At 39.4% G+C, this 20,823-nt stretch overlaps 1 pseudogene; it reads right to left on the bottom strand.

Moving 5' to 3' along the window:
- Positions 1–20,111: 20,111 nt before the first annotated feature.
- LOC118608316 lies at positions 20,112–20,230 on the bottom strand (annotated as a pseudogene).
- Between the last annotated feature and the right edge of the window lie 593 nt (positions 20,231–20,823).

The following is a 20,823-nucleotide window of genomic DNA, read 5'->3' on the forward strand; positions in this document are numbered from 1 at the left end:
AGTGCGAAGAGTCTTCAAGTATTATGTTTCTTTCCAGCTTCAGCTAATGGTACATTTCCCAGGCTATTATTTATACTTCTATTTGAGAAACAATGATGGATACAGGATACCATCAGTTCCATTATAGGAATAGACAGTAGGTAAATAGACTCTGAAACCAGGGAAGATTTGTAGGCCTTAAAGACCACCTTCTGGACACCCGTGTCTTCTGTGTTACCAGACAACATTAGTTGAGCACACACTCCTTACAGAGTGTGGTATAATTTCTCAGTTCCCAAGAAATCAAAGGCTTGGGCTGAACACTCAAATGGTTTATAAATATTATTCTGTGTCAAATAGGTGTCTCTTTTCATATGAACTTAGAATTAGAAACAATCACCCACAAGGACTTGGCATTACTACCCAATGTGCATGATTTAAAATGACTCTCTAATGTGGTCAAAGCTCAGATTTCAAGAGCTCTAACTAAACTATATTGTTGAAACCATCAAAATTTGTCATGCACTAAATGTGCGAGGCTACACAGAAGAACTGATGAATTCTTAAAAGTGGATATTCTAGAAAGATAGCTAGCTGTGTTGGTTTCCTATGGCTGCTATGACAAATTACCACAAATTTGGTGGCTTCAAACAAAGCCAATTTATTATTTTACAGTTCTGGATGTCAAAAGTCCCAAGTGGGTTTCACTCGACTAAATACAAGGTGTCAACAGGGCTGTGTTCTTTCTGGAGGTTCTGGGGAGAATGTTTTTTTGTCCCTTCCAGCTTCTGGCGGCCACCTACATTCCTTGGCTCATGGCCCCTTTTTCCATCTTTGAAGCTAGCGATGACTGGCTGAGTCTTTCTCGCATCGTATCACTCTAACACTGCTTCCATCCTCACACCTCCTTCTTTGCCTCTCCTGCCTCCCTCTCTCTCCTACAGGACCCTTTAATTACACTGAGCCAATCTGGAATAATCCAGGAGAATCTTTCCATCTGAAGATGCTTAACTAAATCACATCTGCAAAGTCCCTTTTGCCATGTAAGATAACATACTCATAGATTCCAGAGATTACGATGCAGACATCTTTGTGAGCCATGAATCTGTCTACTACAACACCCGTTACATAATTATTTAATTATGAATTGTTAGAAATGTTTGCCTTTGCTGTTATAAATAATGAAAAATGGTGAAAATAAAAAGTATGTTATAAATATTTTTAGTTTTCCCTAGAGCCATAAAAAAACCCTAGACACATTCTGTTGCCTTGATGTCTTTACATGTTAAATGAGGATAAAAAACAACAACTTCGAAGGGTTTTAATTTTTGAATTTGACATTACTAATACGGATGAAATTACTGATGTAGAGGAGTGCTCAAAAAACAGTCCCCTATCCATTACATATCATTTTTATACATAAAAATATTTCAATAAAATTTATTATAAATGTTTGCATTTCAGATGCTATTTTGTGATTTGGAAAGCTCCATGAAATAATTCCATAGTTCATATCTTTTCATCTTCAAAATTAATACAGAGGAAACACATTTTTGAGACTACATGTAATTTTTACTTAAGCAGTTTTGGGTTTGGCTTTCTGCAGGATAGGAACTTGAAAAATTTTTTGGTTTCTGTGGTGGAAGCTAGGAATTCTTCCCTAAGTTCACAAGCCAACCATCATATGTGATTATGCATTTTAATAACTGAGGAGGAAATTGGAAGATTTGAAGAAGGCACCATAAAGGTATCATGGCCGTGCCACCGAACTGATGACAGTGAGGCAAATGGCTACCAGTAAAACTCCTGTTAATCAAAAGGGTAACTTATTTCCAGGTCAAGGGACAAGGGTGGTACAGAAAGACAGAGCACCTATTTTTGCGGTATTTCCATTCTAAAGGTGGATAAGAGGGAAATAATACACCAATCAATAAGCGAGCCAACATATACACAAGCAGCATAATTCCTAGAAGGGTAAATACTATGCTGATGGTAATATGCTAGGCTGTGTTTGTGCCAAAGGGGAAGCTACACTAAGGGAAGAGGTCCCTGGAGAGGAGACATTTGAGCTGTCATTTGATGATAAGCAGTTCATGTTGTACATTCTTAAAAGCCCTGATCCCTATGGCCCCTCTCTTCATCTCCAGAGTGTATATACTACCAAAGGGGAGCAAGTTAATCAATGGGATCGCAGGGAGAAAATATTAGAACTTCTATTTGTATTTCATTTTACCTAGAAAATGAAAAATTATAATTTGGTAATATTTACATTTTTACATCGGCACCATATATTCGGTCCATATGACAGATAGTCACCTCCACTCTAGAGTATTCCAATGTATTACATTTTATAAAAATCCTGTTAAGTAAATTTAGAGATTATACTATCTAATTTTAACTAGAATAAACCTCACATAGTGGACCGATGGCTTTAAAAGTTTTCTGTAAGGATACCATGAGTTGAGGTAATACTATTATTGTAATCTCAAGTCAATAATAAGTCAGAAGCAACACTTTTCCTCATCCAGGTGGCCCGTCGTCAGCCATATCATGACTCTGTTCATAGCTGAAGATAACTCAGCCACAAATATGTAACATTATCAAGAAATCCATGTGAAATATGTACTGACAACAACTCCCACTACAGATACATCTTAACTGGCCTTCCCATAGGGTAAAGCGATTGCACTGAGCAACACATTTAAAAACACTATTTAGTTACTTCATCTTTATTCCATTATGTATGTTCTATAATACGCGAAATGTATTGGCTCCTGATCCATGTCTATGATTTATAAATTGATGTGCATATACTTAGAATCCTAGTGCATTTATTGTTATCCAAGACTTGCATAATCAAACAGGCTTTGTGATCACAGCTCTAAACTATTTAATAGTTTATGGCCCTTATTAGGGACTGTCAGCAACCATATATGGGACAACCCAGCTCTGAACTCTGAAACGAATTTTCAGGATGGTGTGAAGTTTTGAGCATAATTAAGATGCCAAGAATCACATAATCCAGCAGAATCTGGGTGGAGTGGCAATCCTCTCGTGGTTTGGAAGGAACATTCCAGTTCCAGCTAGAAGCTGCATGGAATCTGAGACGGTCCGTGAGGCAGTGCTCTAATTTCTGTGCCTTCACTTCATACAGGACAGTGGCCAAGATTCTCTGCAAATTCATTCCTCAAAAACAGAGTTCCATGAGTCTATAGAGTCTGATCAGTGATGAGTTGCATGTGAATGTGTGTGCGCATGTGCATGCATATGCGCATGCGCACATGTGCACCAAAGTGACCCCCCCCCACACCCCCAACCGAGGTTTCCTTTGGCCCCTTGTGATCTCATCAAACACCTTTGAGTTGCTTTGATGCCTTAATTTAACATTGGAAAAAGTATTTCATGAAAGAGATTGTTACTTTCTTTGGCCAATGGCCAAGAAAACACAAAATATAACTATGAGCGCATTTAGAATTAAAAGAGTTAAATGTGTTTTTAAGTGTAAGTGTGAATTTTACTCTAATGGCATTGAAGAACTAATTTGCAATTTTGTTTGTCCTTAAATATAGGCATTAGACGCATCGAGTTTTCAGATGTTCTAACATAATCAATTGCCTGTAGTGAAAAGAGACCAGCAATCTTTATGTATTTCCTGGTGATTAGATCAGGGATGCTTTGACGTGCACAGCACAATGCACTCCCAGGAGAAAAGGGACAGTAGAAAGACAGTAGAAATTCAAAGGTGCCCCAGGCCTTGCATGTCCTATATTCCACATTCATCAAAGTAATAACTTGTCTTGTCAAAGGATTTTTCTCTCAGTTCCTTTAACTGCTCCCTTTGTCCCCTTTTCAGCTAGGCACATACACTCACTTTTTTGGAACACAGACTAACTCATCCTAGAAATACGAATGGGGCAGCGTTACTTAAGACTCAGCCGCTGATCAGTATTTTAAGAGATTTCATGCATTTCACTCCTATTTTTCATCCATACCTATACCATCCCAGGCTTTAAAGTATAATGCCACATAAAGAACACAAATAAAAGCATCTTGCATATGTAAACATATGTGTGAGTGTGTTAGGGTTATGGTCCTCAGGATCTCTGAGGAGATAGATAACTTCATGGAACTTTTGCCAGGAAGTCACTGCTCCAGGCCTTTGAGCTTTGGTGGTGGTGGTGGTGGTGTGTGTGTGCGTGCGTGCGTGCCCACGCGCGTGCGTGCCCACACATTAACAGAGGATGAGGGAAAAGCCTTTCATAGCAAACTTTTCCTTACTATGAGAAAGAAGATAGGGTCAAAGCCTCTTGAATTACTAAAGAAATCCTACTTGAGAGCCCATACGAGGCGCACAAAACTTATGCAAGTGGCTTGGATGATCCGTGAAAACTCTACATTAGGACCTGATTATTTGTTCCTTGGAAAAATCTCTTCTATCCCTTTCTTATTTTAACCAAATCTACCCTGAAGGCAGATTCTAGATGTAAGGTTCAGGGAATCTGTGAGTTCTCGATCTATTTTAATTAAAACATTTCCAGTTCTAAGCAATTCAGGGGTCAGTGATGAACTATCTGGGTAGGTGGCGTTTCAGAGTGGGACCTCACAGATTTGACCAGCTTTGAGAAGGAGTAGGGATAGAGCCTCTCAATCACTTTGGCCTCCACGTCCCTCTCCCCCAGAAACCTACTTCGTCACTCCCATCTTTGAATACTGAGGTCCTAGGGGATTTCCTGTGCAGAGGATGACTTGCCAGGGGGCTCCAATGTCCTAAACCAAAAACACAGGAATCCAAGCTCCCCCTCTCTTGTCATCACAGTAAACATGTGCCACAATAGGATGGTTTAATTTATTTTCCATGTGGAAGATTTTATTAAGTTTAAAGTAGACTGGGGTACACAGTTCTTTCCTGCAGCTGCAGTTTCTGACTAGGGTAACCCAAAACACATGACCGCATGATAAAACAATGGAATGCAGCGCTTCGGGAATCCCGAGTGGACAGAAGGTTGGAAAACGATCCTTTGTGTAAATAAGAGCTGGCTTCACATAATGGTAGATGCTCGAAGATTTCAAAATCCAAAGAAGCATGTACTTTCCCTAGGATGTCATCATGATTCCAAAGGCTTTACACAAATATCGTCACATGAGGAGCTTGGACGTCCGTCATCCTCCAGTGCCATGTATATGAATGTAAATCTGGAAATCTCTGGAGGGACTTTTGATTTTTATGAAGGTAAATTCAAAAGACTCCAGCATTTCTCTTCTCAATCTTGTTGTCAGTTCACCAACTGAACTTACTCCTTCTGATACTAGCCCAAGTGGAAGAAACTTCTCAGATGACATTTGCAGGGTCCTCATATCTCTGTCGCAGCCCATCACCTCTGCTCCTGTTCAGTCCAAACACACATCTCCAGGTCCTCCAGGGGAGGGGATGTAGCAATGCCCCCTCCATGACCACCAGAGACCTGATCCAGCACTTGGGAAACCTACAGGGTGTTCTTTCTTGCTCATGAGTATAATCCTCTCATAACGCATGAAATAGTAACAGATAAAAATAGCATTTTGTAAAATGTTTTGGATAACAGATGCAGGAATTGGACTAAGTATGAAATCATGCAATTTACTGGAAAGAGACTATGCTTTTCAGTCAGAAGGCTTGATTCACAGTCCTCACTCTGCCATTCACCAGCTGGGGAAACCTGGGGAAGTTTCCCTAAGCTTCGTGATCCTTCTAATCTTAAAAAGGACCAAGAATATGTCCCATACCTATTCACAGTGTGTTTGTAAGAACTGGATTATTTGTAAAGTTTGCACAGAACCTTAAGGATGGCCAAAGGTGAGAGTTTAGTGCCTCTTCTCAGGTCTTTTTTGAGCATCTATATATCCCCGGGCATGCACACAACTTTACACCTATATGTAGCTCTCCAGATTCCCAATAATATGTTGGAGTCTTTCCAATCTCTCTACGGGCATCTCATTCTCTATCTTTTCCTTTAAAGCTTTTTTTGGTTAGCCTGTTATATGCCCCAACTGTTACCTACTGCCTGAGGTAGCTGAGATGTTCACCAAATGCCTCTAATTGTTTTATACAAACACCCCCCAGTGTGAAGACTGTTAGCGCTACACAAGCTCTGAGTCAGGGCAAATATCGACAGCCATGTGAGTGGGGTCTTCTAGGCAAAGAACAGACATGTCAAATAGTTCTATGGGAACGAGGCTCTGAAGGAAATCTAACTCTCTTCTTCCCCCTACTGTAGCCACTACCTACTGTAGCTACCAGGATGCTATTTTTTTTCCCATGCTTGCAGGCTGTTCAAAGTTAAGGAAGAAGGAATACGAACAGTGCAAATCAAAACGCCACACAGCTCACTGTTCTTACTAATGTGAAGGCATTTTTCTTGAAAAAAATGCTCTTGGATCACTGCAATCCTTTGGTTAATTGTCAGAGTTCTGAAAAAGTTGATGCTGACCATATTTTGCCAGTGTTATTGTTTGTCTTATGGAGGAGAGAATTTTTGGAGGTCCTTTCTTTGCTATTTTCAGTGACATCCAGTCCTCCTTTGGGGTCTTTAGCAGTAATTCTGACACAAGAGAAATGGACCACTTCAACAGCCTATTACATATGCTGAGCATACATCTGGTTCCATTATGTTATACAAACGCAAATGACCCTCTTTGACTTCATTCTTATGGCCCAGAGAGATAGCAGCTTATGGTCAGCTTAAGGTGAGAAGGAATAATGATTAGCAAATACATTAATTAGCATTATATTTATACTTCAGTAGTCAACCAGTATAATAGTTTTGAATTGTAGTTTTCTTGCTGTATTAAACTTGCCACTCTTGGAAATGAATTCACCTTGTATTTCCAGTACAGATCTAGATTTAGTCAAAGTCTTCTTCTGGATCTTCCCAAAGTAGTACCTGGCTCCTGATGACCAATGATGGAACCAAGGTCCTGGTGTGGCACCTCTAAAATTACAGCTGTCACACTCTCACTCTTAGACATTGTCAGCTTTCAGCCTAACAGAGATTCTACATCTACACCTATATCTACATCTGTCTATATCATTGGGTCTAATTCCCTCACTAATATTTGTTTCCCTGAATAACTTATTTCCTTCCTGTACTTTGACAGAGTATGAGGAAAGTGAATAGAGCTCTATGTCGACCTGTGGGTCTGGTATGAATGTTCTAGGGATCTCAAAGTTCAGTGGTAAAGATTGCTCTTCTAAATCAAAAACTTAGTCTAAGAACAAAATTTTTCTTAGGTCCTAGAGGATGACTCCCAGGTGGAGAGATCACACGGGCTGCCATCCCATCAGATCCCAGTTCACCATTCTTCCTTCCTGCTTTTGCTTTCATTCAGGTGGTAGAGACTTCTGTTCATGCATATGTGGGTCTCCTCTCCCCTAGAACTGTGGGAGAATACATACTTAACAAACTCTCTTGCCATTGGACAGAGTCATGTGACTAGTAATATCTGATAGGCTGAGGGCAGAAGAAGTAACTCGTATCATTTCCCAGCTGGGGAATTTTATTGCCATTGTGAGACCCTGCAACACTTTCTTCCCACTGCTGTCATGACTGGCGATGTTCCATCCATTGGTACCACTATTGGCCTGGGTTCCAGAGGTAGAATGACATAGAGAAACACTATTTATCAGGTGTGACCAAAGAATATCTTACCTTATTTCATGATTTCAAGCTTGAGCCACCTACAGTCCTCTGCCTTGGCCATCTGCACCATTTTTCCCACATATGTCACATTCATCAGCATCATCATGCTTCTTTGAGACAATGAAGGGAGGCAAGGGGCTCATAAATTTGTTCTTTTCCTCTGAGCCTCCCACTAACATATGAAGCTACAACATAAACCATGCAAACCATTCTCTGTTCTATATTTAACTAACATTCTCTTTCTCTCCCTAAGAGATAGATCTGACATGGAACTCAACTATCTAAAATCAACTGATGAGAATATACGCATACTCTGAGTTCCAAAGCCTCTTTATGACTACGGCAATCCACCATCATCTTGGGTTTCCCTTTGCTGCTCTGTAAAGCAAGGACAAGAGTGATATCTCCCAAGGTGGTTATGAGAATGAGTGTGTGTGGGTGTGTGGGGGAGTGCTGGGGGAAATGTGGTGTATTTTGCATAACGTGAGCTGTAATTGAAAAAGGCACTCCGTTCTAAGGGAGCAGTCGGAAGAACTATAGACCTCCAGAGCATGTCGGAATCTGTTTTCTATTTTCCCACGTTTGTTACATGCTAAACTGTTTGGATCCCCATTCTCTATTGAGATAACTGGCCCCAGTGAAACATGGAATTGCTACATTTATTTACTGATTTAAGAATAGTAGCCAATCCAATAAGAAAACAGATCATTCTTATATCAGCCTGAAGGGGTAATAAAAAGTTGTGTTTCTGCACATTCTAAATGCTTTATTTTTTACCTTGCCCTTATTTATAAAATAACTGGCCACTTTCCATTAAAACGTTAATACATTAATATAATATGAAAAATAATTAAGCCTTATAAAACGATATGCAGGGAGAGCTCTATTTAATTTTTACCCCTGGCATCTAGATTCCAGTCCTTCCCAGAAGCAACTCTTGTTACTAATACATGTTCTATGCATATAATGTATGGCATATACAATGCATAAAACCTACCCCCTGTCCGTATTTATCAACATAAATGGGAGTAGAACACGCACGCTGATTTTAAACTTGCTTTTGTTTACTTAACAATGTTATCTTAGCCATTATTCCTTTTCGGTCCATATAGGCACCCACTTTTTTTCCTAGGGCTAAATAATATTTCACTGTACATTTAGGACTTGACTTAATGGTGCAAAACTGGAATTTGGCCAAAGTGGAGGGCTGTAGGTGGGTCTAGCTCAAAATAATGAGATGCAGTAGAACATCTGTTCTGATAGCACAGGTTATGTGGCATTAAAAGACAATCCCCAGAGGATGCATATTGATATTGCTTTCAGTTTCAGGCTATTGCAGAGAAGGTTATGACTTGGTTTTATCTTCGCATACATGTGCAGGTATACCTAAAGGATAAGGTCCTAGCTATACAGTTGCTGACATACAGAGTATGTATATTTTCTTTCATTTTTAGTAAATTTTATTTATATACAATTACATGCACCCTTTTTAAGAGTGCAGTTTGTGTATACATGTATTATTGCCAACATAATTAAGATATAGAACATTTCTGTTCTAATAAGCTTTAATACTGTTGAGGTATGATAAGGCCAACGGATCAAGAGATGACTGCTATTGAAAGAATGGTTCATTATGCTCACGGTTACCCAGAGAGGGAGCGCATATCACACCCCAAGTCACCATAAGGCGGCTCGCCAAGGATGGGGCAGTGAAGTTGGGCAAGAGAGAGAGGTACTGTAAGCCTAATGTTTCTTTTGATTTCCAAAGGAAGCATAGGGAAGGAGAGATGACCATTATGAGTTACTAGAGAGTGGGTGTAGGTTCTGGATTGGTCGGTTTGCATTTGAGATGACTCAAATCAGATCGCCCAGAACGACGTATAACAGGATCTCCGTATAGGGCAGGTGTCAAAGTGCCAAGTTAATGGATGTAGAAATACAGTTAATACAATTTCCATTACTGCAAATGTGCCCTCGCAACGCGTTGCAAAAACTCCCTCCCTGGGCTCTGTCTGGTTCCAGGCAACCGCCTGATTGCTTTCTATCACCAGAGTTATAAATGGGATCAAACAGTATACATGCTTTTGTGCTTGACTTCTGTTGCTCAAAATAATATTTTAAAAATTCATTTACATCATTTTGTTTGTAAATAGTTCTTTCTTTTTCTTTTTTATTGATGAGCAGTGTTCCATTGTTTTGATATACTACAATTTGTTTATTCATTCATTGAGAGACATTTGAGTCGTTACGAGTTTGGAGCTATTATGAATATTGCTGCTTTGAATATTCTTTCGAATGTCTTTCCTGGGCACAAGTGTACATTTATCTTGGGAAAATACCTAGGGGTGGAATTTCTAGGTGTGTGTGTAACTTTATAAGAAACTGCCAAGTGGTTTTGCAAAGTGGTTGTGCCATTTTATACTCAAGATGGTGTGTAAGAGTTTGAGCATCCCTGCTAGTACTTGATATGGTCAGTCGGGATGTACGTTTTGATAAATACTGCTCTCCAAATGTGCAGCAGAGACTGCTAGTTGTCTGAAGCAACAACTGCTCCTGTCTTCCTTCTCCCTCGCCTCACATCATTAAGCTAACACTTTCCCATTCTCCCTTGCAGCTCTGTGTATTCAACATATCAGAGTTCCAGTCAGGACGGCATGAACCAAAGTCTGCTGGAGGCGGACTAGGTAAGCTTTTATTTACCTAACAAAGGAACAGATGTATCAGCACTACTCCCTTGCTTCCTCCCTGCTCCCTACTGACTTGACAACAGACAGGGGTCCTGGTGCTGCGGAAGGCATCGTGTCAGCTGCCATTAAGGGGAGGCAAAGAGAACTGTAGCAAATGGCAACCCAGAGCCTCTGGACCAGCAGCCGCCTATATGCGAACTTCGAATTACATCAGAAGAGTAAACCTGGACTTATTGAAGCCATTGTGCTCCATGTAGTCTCTTATTTGCAGAATATCAGCTGACATTCCTCACGTTCTTATCATTCATTTAAGCAATGCCAAAGGGGATCTCCAGTTGCTGCCCCTAGCGAAGGAGAATGCCTGTTTCTCCACACTTCTCACAACGTATGGCATGGTTTTAATATTTAGTATTTTGTCGTTTTCATATACATTTACTTAATTATGGCGTAAGTTGGAACTTCATTTACTTAAAAGCTGTACACTGTCCTTTCTGTGACTTGCTTATATATGTCGTTAGCATATGGATTTATAAAAACTCTTTACATAGTAATACAACCTCATTTTTATGTGCCATATTGGCCATTTGTCTCTCAGCTTTGTTGATAGTAGGCTTTTTGTTAGAAATTTTTAGTTTTTATAAAATCGTCAGTGCCGAGCTGATCGAGAAGGGAAAGTTTCAACAGTGAGACGCCCAGCCGAAAGAACGCACGAGGAGCCGACGTGAGAATGAAAAGGCAGACACCACCTTCATTGTGGGGAGCGTGCGCGCCTGCGCTAGGGCATCGCGTGGGCTTTATATGTGCCAAAGAACAATAGTGGCAATCTGCCGCACATGTGCGATAAACAATAAGCTGAATCACACATAAGTTAGGTGCAGGCGCCCTACTACATCAATGTAACATTCTAAATCTGGAGTCCTATGCCTAGTCGCGAGCCTGGATGAAAGCGAGACCTGAGACCCATCATATAATGTATTTTGAAGCGAGATGTCCTGTATCTAAATGCTGGTTTTGTCCCTTACAAGTTCTATGATCCAGGGGCTATTCTACACTCAATTACCTATGTTTGATCTGTTTTATATATGGCTGTTATAATTCGTTCTGAGATTCGAACCCAGGTCTACCTTACTCCCAAACTCACGATCTTTTTACTGCTTATCAAAGTACTTTAAATCCTACAGATTATACACTGTCTCAGCCTATTGGTAGGCACAATATTTAGGCCACCATTCTAAGGGAAAATCACAACTGCATTCGCAGAGAAGACTGGCTTTCTTACATATGCACGCTTCCAATCTCCGTGAAAATGCACTCCTCTATGCCTTTATCGGTAGGTTATGAACAGATACGTGGTTCATCTTTCTAAGAGAAATCACACCTAAAGCACTGAAAAAACACTGGCTTTCTTTGGTTTATGGAAAGGCTGTACTTATACTTCCAATATTTCCTAAAAACGTGGCTCCTCTGACTTCATCTGTACTATGTATGTAGATATGTTGTAGGTTCAAGTTGGTCTCCCAAAATCGAATTGTATCTGTCTTTTGATAATCGCTAATAAAATAATTTGTTCAGTTTGTGAAATTTTCCAATGCCATTATCAATTGAACCCAAAAATGTTATCAACGATTTAAATTATTATTAACATACAGATGTAAGAACCATGGACAATCTGGTTAGTGTGGGCTTGTCGTTTCCTCTATGGCTATATAAGGGTGGGCATTTCATTTTTTTAACCTACATGAAATTAGAATTTTACAGTACATGCCAAACAAAATCAGTCTTTTCCTCAATCCCATTTCCATTTTAGACTGTGATTTTGCTTTGGCTTACATTTTAATAAAGTTGGCATTTTTACCTCTTCTGCATCTGGAAATTCCCAATTGGCTTTGTCACATTGTAAAATGTAGTAATTCAGTTGGACTGAATTCGTTTCGAGGAATAAACCAGCACTTTTTACATTTTCCCCCTTATGATATATTGATTTGCAAGACATGCCATGAAATATATACTCGTGTGGATATATGTGTGTGTGCACTCACACTCACACACGCACACACACACGAACCGAAGTTAAAAAAAGAGCAAGAATCTCATGCATGGTTTAGCTTACTGTTAATTAGATTACTTCATTTAGGGTAACTCCAAGGACTTAGAAGCTGAATAAAAGCAAACTCAAGAGAGAGGACAAACAGGAAATATATATATATATAGATTGTTAAAAACACAACTGTTCCCATGCCTTCATTGCTTTTAGAAAATAAGCAGTATTTTTTTAATGTGTGCATTATTTAATTTTAAGAAGAATACACTCTGATAAATCAATAAGTACAAATAAGCCTGCCAGATTCCCTACATCATGTAACTCTTAAATGTCTGCAATGATGTGGCAGCAGTCAAGGATGTCTAGAGGGATCCTGCTTCCCCAGCATCTCTGAAAGTAAACAAGACTGTAATTTGCCAGCCAAGAAAGGCCACCCTGCTGATGGCACTTTCTTCTTTCCTTTGAGGATAAGAGTAGGGTAGGGTGACTAATCATTCCAGAATTTGGGAGGTGCCCAAGATGTGGGACTTTCAGTGCCCAGGAAAGTCCTGGAAACCACGACGAGTCGGTCAGCCTGGAGCAGGGAAACCTGTCATGAGTGTTACAAATTACACCATCTGGGTTTGATATGGGAACACATGACCGTCCTTCATGTGCCCGGAACTGAGATCATCCCTGGAAAAGCTCACGGTTGTCTAAATGGAAGACAAAATTCTATTCTAAAACCGCAGTAAAACCTTAAATGTTTTAAAAGTTGAAAATGAGTGGGTTTTTTTTTGTAGTTTAATGTCTGCAGAGTAATGAGGGTATCGATATGAATACAATATATTCTAAAAACAAATTCGATTAGAGAGAAACAACCCTCCCTGAGATAAATATCAAGTCTAAGATGCACATCAGCTTAATGTTTGGCTATGAGGGGAAGAGACATCGATGGTACCGTCAACATGCATTATAATATTTAGAAAGCAATTTAGAAAGTAACTTCTTTGATCGTTATAAGCACTGAATTTTCCAAGATAATGAAATGCCCATTTTATGCGAATGAGTCATCGGTTCCTGTTTTCCTGGTGGCAACTTTCAAAAAACTATTCTTGTATCGGGCACCGTCATTCACATTTAGCTATGCCCAGAATTGGGGACTGTGTCTAAATGTATCCGGTGTGAAACAAAGATCTCTGAAAAGGAGATATTTACATATACAGATTAAATATTACGTACTTTGAAAACAACTAGATGCCTGTCAATTCCTCCTTCACAGTTGTTCATTTTGAAGGAAGTGTTTGGGGTGAGAACTTTTCCATCACTTTATAGTTGACGGCACTGCTAAACGGCGTGCACGGACGAGCGATGAGAGGGCCTGGCTGAATTTTCCCCGTTTTGCTCTATGAGAAGAGTCAGGGTGTAACTTGGATGTCAGCCCAACCATGCCTTCCCTTGTGATTCTCATTGAATTGGTTGTATCTTCATCCTGACTGCAGTAGCGACCTTCCCGCCATTCACGGGGGTGGGTAGGGCTTGCAGTTCTCATTGTTTCTGATTCCGGTTCCTGCTTCTGATGAGTTAGTGTTTGGACTACCTCACCCTCGTAGCTTACCCTCCTTAGCGGTCAGGGCGTTGCACCACTCAGATCGCCCTTCAAGAGAATCTGCTGCCAAGAGCGTGGTTAGCAGACAGCTGCGGGCTGCTGTACCTACAGATCTGCCATGGCAGTTAAGCCAAGGCTATACAGCCTCAGAGCTGCTCAGAACCAAAGACTGAGCATGAAAGGGGACTAGATCCAGGCCTCTGTTTGATGTGGATTTTCAAATGTGCGAGCTTTGCTCAGGGGCTCCCATCGGCCAGGCCACGATGGTCTCAGAGCTGCACTGCAGCCTTGGAGGCTTCTGTCCCAGTCTCCCTCCTTCTTGCCCCTCGCTGGCATTAGAGGGCTAACGGCTCTCCTGGCCCGCTCCCGTTCTCTCTCCCTCTTAGCTTTCCTTGGCATTTTCTCCATCTGTGTATCTGCTTCTTAGAGGACCTGAACTAACACATAGTTCTTCTTATTCCCTTATGCTAGATGCCACTAAAAGTACCAGTGACACAAGGCTCTCTGTGTGTAGCATTTTATTGAAAGTTGGAGGCAAAGGATTGTGTTTACCCTGTAGCACGCCAAATGATATAAAACAATCTTTAGCATCCTCATCCTTAAAATCTTTTGTTCACACTCACATCTCAGAATTCCCATAAACTTTTTCCATAGGTTCCAACCTCTTGCCACATCTTCACATTTCCAGCCTTGCCTCATTCCTTTCATCTTTACTCTGCACTCATATTTGCTACACCCCCTAGATTCTTGTTAACTTCCCTTTTTTACAAACCACGTCATTGGGATATCACCCGCTCAAGTGGTCTATAATTTTTCTTCCTAAAAGGAACTGTCATTCAGGATAAAAAAATAACGTCTTTTTTCAAACCCCGCTATGCATACTATGCATGATTAAGGATAAAGAACCACAATTCTCATATTTACAGATAAAAAAATAGACATCTCCATAACTGTATCCAATGGGAAAGAATATTTGTTTATCGCTATGAAGTCATGAATAAAAAAGGAAGGGAAAAAGAGGTAAATTGATAGTCAAACCAATGGCATTGTGGTACTGATTTTATACATTTAGGATTACTGTAGACTATTCTCTTATTTGCCATAAAACCACCTTTAAGCATCTAGTGATAGTTGATAATTCGAATGATGTGGAATGTGGAAGAGATTAACTAGCTGCTCGCTAAACGCATCTCCCTCTTTAGTCGAGCAGTTCTGTGTGATTCCATGATTGAGTTGTGGCAAATGAAATGTGGGCAGGAGTGATGTATGCCACACTCCACCAGGACTGGCTCAGAAAATTCCCAATTCATGGATCCTCTATGGTCTTTTCCCCTCTTTGACGATTGTTGAAGATGGCAAACCCACACCGTGGAAGGCTCATGGGTCTGAAATTTGCCATGGAGAGGAGTATCTTACTTATCAAAAATTTTGCCACTTTTTTATTGGGTGGCTGGTTTTCTTATTATTAAGTTTTGAGAGTTGTTTATATATTCTGGTTGTAAGTCCTTTATCAGGTATACGATTTGCAAATATTTCATCTCAGTCTCTGCTTGTCTTTTGATTCTCTATTTTGATTCTCGTTGTTAAGTGATTTTCAAAGAGTAGATTTTTTTTTAATTTGATGAAGTCCAATTATCAGTGTATTATTTATAGATCACATTTTGATATTGTATATAAGGAATCTTTGTCTAATCCGAGACAAATGTTTTTCTAACATTTTCTTATAGAAGATTTATAGTTTTAGGTTTTTTGTTTTGATTATAGTGCAATTATAGTGGATATGTGGTATGAAATACAGATCAAAGTTAATTTTTTTGTATATGGACATCCAATTGATCCATCACCTTTTTTTGAGAAGTCTTTGCTTTCCCTACTGAATTTTTTTGCGCCTATGTCAAAATTCAGTCATCCATACATACGTGGGTCTATTACTAGATTCTTTATGCCATTAATATCTGTGTCTCTCTTCATGTCAGTACCACACTATTTTGATTACAGTTGCTTAATAATAATTTTTGAAATTTGGTAGTGTGAGCCCACCTTTGTTCTACTTTTAAAAAGCTGTTTTGGTTATCTTAGGTTCTTCGCATTTCCATACAAATTTTAGAATTAGTTTGTCAATTTAGAGCTATAAAAAGCCTGCTGGGATTTTGATTAGGATTTCATTTAATCTATTGATCAACTTGGGGGGAAGTGACATCTTAACAATATCGAGTTTGCTGGCCCTCGAATAAGGCATATCTGACCATTCATGTTGGTGATTATTTAATTTTTCCCCGGGAATGTTTTATACTTTTGACCATACATGTCTTTTACATATTTTGTTCAACTTATCCCTAAGCATTTCATACTTTTTTGCTATTATAAAGGATATTTGAATTTCAATTTCCTATCGTTCCATGACAGTAAATAGAAGTACAATTATTTCCGTATATTGCTCTTTTATCTCACAACTTTGCTCAACTCATTTATTAGCTTTTGCATCTTTTTTCGAGATCCATCAGATTTTCTACATGGGCCATAATGTCATCTGCAAATACAGAGTTTTACTTTTTCTTTTCCAATCTTTATTTCTTTTCCGTAACTAATTTCTCCGTCTAGAATCTCAAGTACAATGCTATCTAGAGGTAATGAAAATAGACATCCTAGTCTTCTTTCTGATTTTAGAGAGAGAGCTTTGTCTTTCCTCATAAGTATGATATTAGCTTTGGTTTTTCATAGATACCCATTATCAGGTTGAGGAAGTTCCATTCTATTCCTATTTGCTGAGAGATTTTATCACAAATGGATGTTGGATTGCGACAAATGCTTTTTCTGTGTCCGTTAAGATTACCACATAGTTTTTTCTTTTATAGTTTGTTAATATAGTGAATTACGTTGATTGATTTTCCTGTTTCGTGCCAACCTCTATTCCTGGGGTTAAGCTCATATGGTCATGATGTATTATCTTGTTTATATATTGTTGGATTTGATTCACTAAAATTGGCTAAAATTTTATTTAGAATTTGTTTTTGGAAAGCACCGGCCTATCATATATTAAATATTCAAGAAATGCTAATGACACCTCCCCTCTTCTTCAGTTGTTTATCTGGAGAGTGATAAACAGAAGTACAAAATATATGCCCAGTAGTGCATTTAAGCACCTGGGCAAATTTAATTAACCCGTTATGAGTTGTCTTAGGAATTTAGGTTAAATTACACGTAAACAATTTAAGTTGCATTTCTTAGCTACATGAAGATAATGAGCACATGCCCCTTCCTGTCTGTAACAAAGGGTCTCTGCAATCTCAAATTTCTTTCTGGCTTTCTATCTTCAGTTTCAGACATATACAAGCAGCAGAAAAGCTCACCTTCCAAACTATGGCTAACGGAGTGCCTTTATAAGCACACAGGACAGCACGGTCAGGCTTCTAGTAGAGCACTGGAGAACTTATCCACATACATTATGCTCTGTTAAACCTCACACTTAGAGAACCATTCGCCCTTGAGCACACGGCATGTCCAATTCACAGCCTACCTAACTAAGCAAGGCTGTTATGCAAATCGATAGAATCCCATTGCCTGTAAGCCTCTACCCATTCTTACATGTCAAGTAAAACCAGAGACAACCAGATGCAGGAGCAGACAATTGGTTTTCCGTTTGAGTCCTATGTGTCATTACCTTCCAACATTTCTGGGGCTAGAGTCATGACCAGCTTAACACAGCCATTCATACTGTCCAAGCCCAAAGGAACACTATTCTCTTCTGTTATCAACCACAGGCTGTTTATGCAACAGCTAGACAGACCCACTGGTAGCAGCTAAATATTAGGAGGCCTGGGGGAACTGATAGAAAAAGAATCAGCAGATGTTTGTGGGTATAGGTGGGGCTGTCTATTGCGCCATAACATACAATGTAATGTGATCTAAAATCTCTGTACAGAAAACAATGTTCGAGCTTAGCACATTTGCATCTAAGAAACTTGAATGTTTACAGTTTCATTCAACACTAGGCTGCATTGAGGGTGTGACAGCAGTTTAATCCCAGTGGTATCAAGTACCTGTAAGGCAGGCTCGGTTGGTGCTCCACTTTGTCTTCTGACCATATTCTAGATGATCCCATTTGGGGTTCAAAATAGACTGTAATTTCATCTAATATTTCATAATAAACTTTAGGTACGGCTGAGGAGAAGTAAATTTCTTAAATGAATCAATGGCCGTACCATTTGCCTAATTTTCTTTTTCCTTTTCTTGGTCTCTATTTACTATTCTATTCTAGGCAAAGATAGGATGGTAAATTAGTATACGTTTTGCTGACTGGGACATACTGCTAAGACAGCTCTGAGGTATTTCTCATAAGCAAATATTTCTAAATTTATATTGGTCCTGGCATTAAGTGAAAATGAAGCATTTTCCTCCATTTCTTGCAACCAACAGAATTCGAATGCATATTCTTTCTGACTGCATGCTTTTTTTGAATGCCATCTGGGTACCCAATGCAAAGTTTGTTTTTTAAAACAGTAAGGTTTTTGTTTGGAAAGATAATCTCTTACATATTTTTTGACCCCGGTATACGTAGGGCAGTAAAAGGTATCTTATAAAACTTCCATAAATACTTAAACAAAATTAGAAAAATTGTGTGTTTAGGGCAATACTCTTTGTTGTTTGGACATTTGGTCTCCCGGTTTCCTTAACTTTTTTATTCTCCCTGATTTTTATCATAGACAAATCTTCCTTTCAACTAGCAAGAAGTAGATTTTCTTTTAAATTAATAAATGAATACATAAACAAATAAAACATTTTATGAACTTATATATTACATAGTGTATATCTTTGAATTTATTAATGTACTGATGCATTTATTTCCTTCTGAGAACAGAATTGGCCATCATCGTGAAAGAAAGGCATTGCCAGAGACCACACTCTGTGTCAAACATTACTTTGGCAGAACTTTCTGAGCTGTGACCTCCCTGAAAGGAGGAAGCACAGAACAAAAAAATGCTGAGCTGACACGTCTAATGATGATCCTCTCCTTGCACATACAAGACAGGTCGAACCACGCAAACACATTATCTTCAACCAGAACACTTTGGGTTACACGAAGTGGGAGAGAATGAGATATAGACCATTTCAGCATATTAGGCTTAGAGGGAGGATTTCGGGGGAAATAGTATGGATAACTTGCCCAGTGCCTCAGTCCAGTGTTTAAAAACCCCTGGTGTTTGAAGTATGAATGTTTGGAAGACGAAAGAGGTCACATTCAAAATTCATGGCGAACGAAGCACTCTGAAGCCACACACGAATATCACGCTTAGGTATCTGGATTGTCTGAGCCTCTTCTCTTCTCCATTCCAGAGTTAATAAAGAGCAAACAGAACTAGTCTTTCTGCCCTTAGTCACCTAAACACTGCCTCTCCCCTTGCATTATTTATTATCATTCAAAGCAACAGATGCTACCAATCTTATGGCTCTATAGAGCCTGACCCTTCTCCTGGGAAATACTCCCAAGGCTAGAGTCTGCCAACATTAGACTAGTTTTAATAATCTACAATTGGCAGGTCATTTATTTTAGATATCAACCAAGATGAGCAAGACAGCAGAGACTTAAGCACAAATAGGCACATTTGTTACAACCTCAAGGAAGTAGGAAGGAAAGAGGAGCAGCATCTGCTGGAATTGTTGAAGGAAACATTGAATACAAAAGAAGGACATGCACCAGGTAAAACAATTCAAGTTGAAAAGGAAGAAGAATATCAGAGATTCCAGAAGGAGCAGAGCCAGAATCAACAGTCAGGAGGAAAGAGGAGAGAACGCTTATAGAAAGTGTTGAGAGAAAACATGACTCATGTGAATGACCCTGGACTCAAGTCCCTTAACCTCTCCGGGTTTCAACATCCTTCTTTGTAGCCCCTCCCAGGGAGTTCCACTGGCACGCTCTGAAGTCTGTAAGTCCCGGAACTGAAGTACGGATGGAGCCTGACTTACGATGGTTCAACTTATGATTTTTCAATTTTACGATGGGATGAAAGTGATATGTATTCAGTAGCAGTGGCACTTCAAATTTTTTTTTTTTTTAGGCGAGGCAACCCTTGGTTGACCTCACAGATAGCAAGGATTTTATCAGAGCTTACAATCCCTTATTTTTCTTTTTTTCTTTTTTACACCTACAGCACCTGGTCTTCCTAGGTGGTCTCCCATTCAAGGACTAACCAGGCCCGACCCTGCTTAGCTTCTGAGATCAGATGGGATCGGGCTTGCTCAGGGTAGCATGGCTGAAGACTCAAATTTTGAATTTCGATCTTTCCCAGGCTAGTAATACAATGCTCTTTCGTGATGTCGGGCAATGGCAGTGAGCTACAGCTCCCAGTTGGCCACACAGTCATGAGGGTAAATGACTGATACTTTACAGAGTAGTATTAAATGTATTGCCAACTTACAATATCTTCGACTTATAATTGGTTTATTGGGACATAACCCAATCATAAGGCGAGGAGCATCTGTACATACACGTATATCTTTAATAACATCAGTGCCTTATCCAAACTAAATTTAACATTGCACCCTTTATAAGTCACACGCCTTGTGTTTTATTTCACATTTTCTTCATGAAAAAATATTTCATTTGGAAACCAACTAGTGAGCATAAAATAAAATGAATGTAGTGAAAGTTGTCAGTAGATTTCCACATATGTGTCAATAGGTGTGAAAGGGATTGTCTGATTTGTTAACACCTCATTTTTGGATCAGTCCCTCCATAAATACCCTTCTCACACCTTGGAAAGAACGAGAACAGAATATATTTAAACTGGGCTTACTGGATGAGTCCAGAGCCTTGCCGGAAGATCTGAAGCCTTGAAAAAACAGGTTCTCAGT

Source organism: Rousettus aegyptiacus, unplaced genomic scaffold, assembly GCF_014176215.1.
Source record: "Rousettus aegyptiacus isolate mRouAeg1 unplaced genomic scaffold, mRouAeg1.p scaffold_m13_p_9, whole genome shotgun sequence".
Classification (NCBI taxonomy): Eukaryota; Metazoa; Chordata; class Mammalia; order Chiroptera; family Pteropodidae; genus Rousettus; species Rousettus aegyptiacus.